The sequence below is a fragment of the Callospermophilus lateralis genome, unplaced genomic scaffold, assembly GCF_048772815.1.
Source record: "Callospermophilus lateralis isolate mCalLat2 unplaced genomic scaffold, mCalLat2.hap1 Scaffold_279, whole genome shotgun sequence".
Classification (NCBI taxonomy): Eukaryota; Metazoa; Chordata; class Mammalia; order Rodentia; family Sciuridae; genus Callospermophilus; species Callospermophilus lateralis.
The window spans coordinates 309061-315060 of NW_027513499.1; the positions used below are offsets into that span (position 1 = coordinate 309061).

A 6000-nucleotide genomic window follows, 5' to 3' on the forward strand; every position below is an offset into this window, starting at 1 on the left:
TAAAGTCCTGTCAGAGGATAACCATGAAGGCCAAAGATCACTCTGGTGCTTGACAGCAGTGGAGTCTGGGAGAGGTCCTGGCTAGGGGATTGACTCTGTACCCAGAGGAGCTCAGGTGACTTTAACCATGTGGCCTTCCATACTTTTCCCAGGTCTGTGCCTGTTTATGGCCCAGGTTCCCAGGTTTAAGCAGGCTCCCAGTTCCAGTTTTTTTTTTCACATTTTCTTTCTGTTCAGAGGATTCTTAGTTATTCTTGCCCATAGTAACCACTGCCTGGCAGACTGTTCCTTCAGATCCAACTAGCACCTCCTCCAAGATGCATTTCCTAATTCCTTCAGGCAGCAGAGGCTTTATCCTGGGTAGGCTCCATCCTCCCTTATCACCTTGGGCTGTGAAATGAGGGCCTCTGATGAAGGCCTTCTTGGAGCTTGCCTAAGTGCCTGGCAGCATGGGGTTGCTTTCACAGGTGGGCTCTGAAAGTTCTCTAGAGGAAGATTGCAGGTGCCTGGGAAAGGCATCAATATTTGCTAAACTTCTTCTCTGTCCCAGGCACTGTGATGGGTGCTCATCAGGAGCTGGCTAATATATTGTCCACTTTATGCTTGAGGAAACAAGCTTGGAAAGACAGGGATGTTTCCAAAGTCCTAAAGCAATAAAGCTTACATCTAATGCAGAGCTGATTCCAGACCCCATGGACTCTGCCTTAAACTTCTCCATATCTCTGCCTCCATTTCCAGAATCCTGTTTGAAACTCAGTACTGCATGGGCACTTATAAATAAATGTTTGCCACGTCAACATAACCTACAGTATTAATTGTGGGAAAACAGTCTCATTTCTTCTGCTAGAATCAGGAAGTTTGGGGGCCATTAGAGTGATCCCAGGCTTCCTCATCTACCACAGAGGCTTGGATACCCTATAGAACATTTTTGCAAAGAAATGGACTGGCCTCTATTTTGAACACAGGGCAAGCATCTTGGCCCAGGTGAACTCGGTCAGCCTGGAACTCTCCCACTGACCCCAACTCACCTCCTCTCCTTAAAGAAAGCCAGGGCAGAGCTGAGAAAAAGAGCTGGTCACCGGCAGATCCATGCTGAAATGCAGTGGCTCTGTCTCAGCCAGCATTCAGCCCTGCCACTGCCTGGGGCTTCAGAGCCCTGTCTCCAGACTGTGTAAAAGTTCGGAACTTTCAAAGCTAGTGCTGGGCTTCAGGTAGGACTCCTTCTCTCAGTTTTCTCATTGTTAATGGGGATACTAATTCTGGTCTGGTAGGAAGGGTTGTAAGAATCCAATGAAGCAACAGGTGACATGCTGACACAGTCCCTGGCACACAGTGGGAAGCCAATCAGTGTTATTTGTATCTGGACTCCCCATTGCGCTCCCTGCCAATCTTTGTATCTTCGCCTGCCTGGAGCTCTACTTGATGCTTCTGTCGTGGTGTCTGTGCACCTCTGTCCGTGCACCTGCCTGCTGGAGTCTGTCGCCAAGGAGGAGGACAGCAACACTCTCCCCCCACGCTCCTACAGAGCCTCTGACGCCAGGCAGGAGCAGGAGCTGGATTGCTGTAGCCCGCGGAGCCTCCTGGCGCCCGACTGCCTGCAAGCCCACCGTGCATGTGCACCGTGCATTGGGCCCCTCCGCCCAGCAGGCGGCCCAAGCAGGCATCTTCAATGAAAGGAAATAAAAGAAACAAATCCACAAAAGTTAGGAAGAGAGAGGGACTTACCGTTTGCTGCGACCCCCAGGCTGGCGGAGCCACTTTTAACTAAGAATGAATTAGGGACAAACTCTTCCTCAGAGTCTGAGTCCGGGGTTGGTTGGGCCACACCCTTGCCTAGCAACCGCCTCTGGCTCTCATTGGCCGGAGGGGAAGGGGGCGGGGAGGGGGACTGCTCAATAGGGGTTGAAGAAGCGGATGAACAATGCAAGGGAGCACCTGCGAACCACAAAGACAAACACAGACAGAAAAAAAAAAAATAATGAAAATTGATTCGGAGGCACATGGGGAAGGGGAGGGAGCAAAATAAAACATGTATCAACAGGGGAGTAGGCTCCCGATACTGCGCGATCTACTGCACACGTGGCCTGGGCGGGGCTGGTACCTCCGCTGGGAGAGTTGGTGAACACTCCTTCTGAAGAGCAGGGTCCAGGCAAAAGTCTGTGCAGCTCACAAAAGGCACCTCAGGAACACTCTAGGGGCACCTTCCCTGGTTTGCCTGTTTTTTTTTTTTTTGAGACGCCCGGAACCCTGAGGTCTAATTCTGACGGGGCTATGTGATCCATCAAAACTGCTGCCCTCTCTGAGTCTCAATGTCTCGTGGGTAAAAAGAGCAGTCGGGACTGAGTGATCTCTCAGCCCCTACAAACAGGCCCGTCTGTGATGTCACCGAGCCTTAATGATGTTCTTATTAGAGAGTTTTTAATCCAACATGCCTGGAACAAGCTCTGGGCCTCATAATAGGCAGTGAGAGTTGGAAAGAATGATTCAGGGCTCCTTTCCACCTATGGCATTGTAGAATTTCAACACACGAATGTTTTTCTTTTCTAAGAATCTTAACATTTTATGATTCTTGAAACCTCACACTAAAGAAACATTTGTTGAATAGAATTGTTTCAGGAATTTAACACACTAGGATTCTTAAGTTCTGAAAGTTGAATATGACAATATTCTATAATATTAGGACAATATGACTCCAGGGTTCTATTATGTCATGATTCAAAGGTCCTGGCTTCCTATAGTTCTATAGCAAACTCTTAACTCTTCAGAAGGAGGAGGTGATGGCCTGGGACAAGACTTTTGAGTTCAGGTAATTTGCCGTCTTGTCTGTGGCTGACCTTTCAACGTGTGCAGTACATCGTCTACAAGAGAGGGAACACAAGCACAGACATATAAAAGTATACAGTACAAGACATCACATCCACTTGGCAGCAAGGGCTGCTTATTTTCTCCCATCTTGATTGATAGAAGGTGCCCAACATAATCATATTCCATGTGGCTTTTCAGAGACTGACCCTTAGGAAGCATAATGCAGCCCAGATGTGCCATGGCATCCTAAAATTTGGCAGGACTCTAAGAGGGAGAGGTCATGGAGAGCTGCTGATTATTGGGGGCAAAGAAAAAGCTTTTCATATTTGGTCCACAAAAGAGACTCCCACTCAGTTCACAGTCACCAAATCTTGCAGGACTTTGAAGGTTCTGTGACCTTAATGCCCATCCCTGAACTTAACTGTGCATGGCCACACTTTATAGAGTTGCTTTGTTTGCCATTTATCTGCCTTATTTTAGAAGTTCAGTAAAGACAATTGAAAGAGTAGGAATCAATGACCACAGTACAAGCTCTGAACAACTTTTCCCTCCTGGTTCTGGTTTCTTTACTAAAAAAATTCAGGCTAAAATTCAGTTGTTCAAACCAGTATTCTCAATTTACCTTGACACTACTTATCAGCCAAACCTATAGACTGGAGCATTCCTTTCTTTGACCTTGTCTTCCATTTTAATATTGTGTTTGCCCTGCGATATGTGTAATTATCTGTATCTGTCCTCCACATAAAAGTATGCAGTGCATTTTTGGGGTACGGTGCACTCTTGGAGTGGGCTTTGGAGTTCCACTGCAGCCTGTCTAGCTTCCTATTAGTTATATGATCTTGGGAAAATTACTTCTAGTTCCTTATTTATAAGTTGTCCACCCCACTGTGCCCTGGTGTTATTTAGTTCCTGTGAGGACTAAAGATATTTTTTTGTGAGCACACACGGTGTGCATGAGCACGTGGAAGCCTGAGGTCAGTGCTCACCAAATGCTTATTAAATTGAACAAAGCTACTCCTCCAGGAACCCCTTTCACGACTCCCCTTCCCCTACAGAACTGAATGGTGGAAAGATTTTTGTCTACCAGGCTGTATTTATTAAGCAAACAAATACCCACTTTCTCATCTTTTATTAATCAAAAACATCTTATACTCTCCAATCAGAGCTTCTGATGAGCTTGAGATAACTAGGACCAGATCCTGCAGCATTGTTAGCTTTCAGACCAAACTAGGAAGCACTATATGTTGTTTCAGGGTGCCTGTGAAAGCCTCTTCCCCAGTAAAGCCAGGAAGCTTTAACAAGTAAAAAGTTCCTGCATTAAGTTGTTCCATGACAAACTTCAGGGACCCTGGATTCTCCCAGGCCTCATGCCTGCCTTTTCTTCCTTCCATCCAATCTCCAGGTTTGAGGGTTGCTCTGAATATTTATCACTAATATCTGAAGCCCCCAACCAGTTGCTAGAAACTTCACAACTATGAGACGTTTCTGTGAGATACAGAAATCATTGAAAACCCCTTAATTCCCTTCCTCTCATTTATTGGCATCTTCTACATTTACTGATTTTCAAGGCAGAGTACACAGAATGATTTCCTAGAATTCAAAGAGAATACTAGGAAATATTTATTTTTTAACTCATGATTTAAAAATTTCTATGTATTATGTTTTATGATAGACACACACCAATGCATGAACTCTTGGATGCATGCACTAAAATGCACTGCGGTTCCAATGCAGCATGTTCCCAGCACAGCAGGGCTGCCCTGGGAGTAGAAGCTCTGGAGCCAACTGCCTGCATTGGAAACTCAGGCCCTATACCTGCTTATGACCTTAGGCAAATTATTTTTCCCTTTGTGCCTCAGTTTCCTCATCTTTATAACTTATATTAGAAAAAAGAGCACCTACTTTTTTTGTGTGTGTGTTGCTTTGAGGATTAAAGGGATTACAACAAGCAATATGTTGAGAACAGTGTTTGGCAGCCAGTAAACACCCAACGAACATCAAACGTTGTATGCAAACATGTATGGATAAAATGAAGGGGTGCTAAGTTTTTCTTTTTTATTAGAATAGAAGATGATTGTAAAAGTATGGTGAACACTGCTTCACAGCAGAGACATTTCCTAAACACTTACTGAAGGTGAGGGGACACAGAGAGAGACACAGCCCCAAGGTGCTGGTGGGAGGGAGAATGCATACGGAGCTCTGAGCAAGGTGGGACATGTTGGAACAGCACAAAGCCCGGTGCAAGGGGAGGAGGGCTGTGGAGCTCATTTCAAGTGAGGGAACTGAGAAAGGCTTTATGGAGCCATGGGAGATTTCAATGGGGGATGGATGGGGCTATGAGCATTCCCTGGCTGAGGGAAGAGTACTAAAGTCCTTTCTTTCCCTGGTTTCAGCAGTCTGCCCTTCTAATACCTCTCAGGTCTCATGTGTTGCCATTACCTTCTCACCAAGTTCTGCTGAGACTTGGTGAGACGCCTGGCTTGTTCTTGTTTCCAGAGACTCGCTGCTCTCGTTCTCTCACCCATGTTCACAGAGCTGTAAACTCTCTGTATGGAATCTATCTGAATGCTACTTCTGGGAGTGCAACTACAGTAGTTTTGCCTCTGAGCTTTTGCATACGCTGGTCTTTTCCCCTGAAGCATTTCCTTTCCTTACTGCCAACTGGTAAGTCTTTTTAATTCCCACTCCTCAGAGTTTGATCTTATGGTGCCTCCCCCAGGAAGGCCTCCCTGATGCCTCCCTGATTAGGGGCTTCACCCCTCCACTGTACGCCCTCAAGTCCTCTGGATTCTCCCTATTGCAACTTTTCTCACTTTGTGGTATTTACTTCTGTGTCCTTCATGTGTCTGCCAGCTTGTCTTTACCATATTTACTTGTGCTTTGTATCTTGCACATTGAAAGCACTAGTATGTATTTAAGAAGAAGAATACCTTGATTATCTACATAAAAATGGTGAGACATGAACAGTTGGTTTAGGCCTTGAATATTAGGAGAAGAAAATCAGACTTTGACTGGGGCGCCTGGGAGATTTTTAAAGCAGGAAGGTGACAAGCCCAGGGTCATGCTTTAGAAGGATTGATTCTTTAAGCCTCAGGCATCTGCTCAGTCACCCAGATTTCCTCCCTGACTGGTTTGGTTCTGTCAGGCTGTTGAAAATTCAGATCACCTAGGTTCACCTTTTGAATGGGGCCCAGA

At 45.8% G+C, this 6000-nt stretch overlaps 1 pseudogene; it reads right to left on the reverse strand.

The window, feature by feature from the left end:
• LOC143387209 (teneurin-4-like) overlaps window positions 1-2855 on the reverse strand; it is a 266697-nt pseudogene extending 263842 nt beyond the window's left edge.
• Between the last annotated feature and the right edge of the window lie 3145 nt (window positions 2856-6000).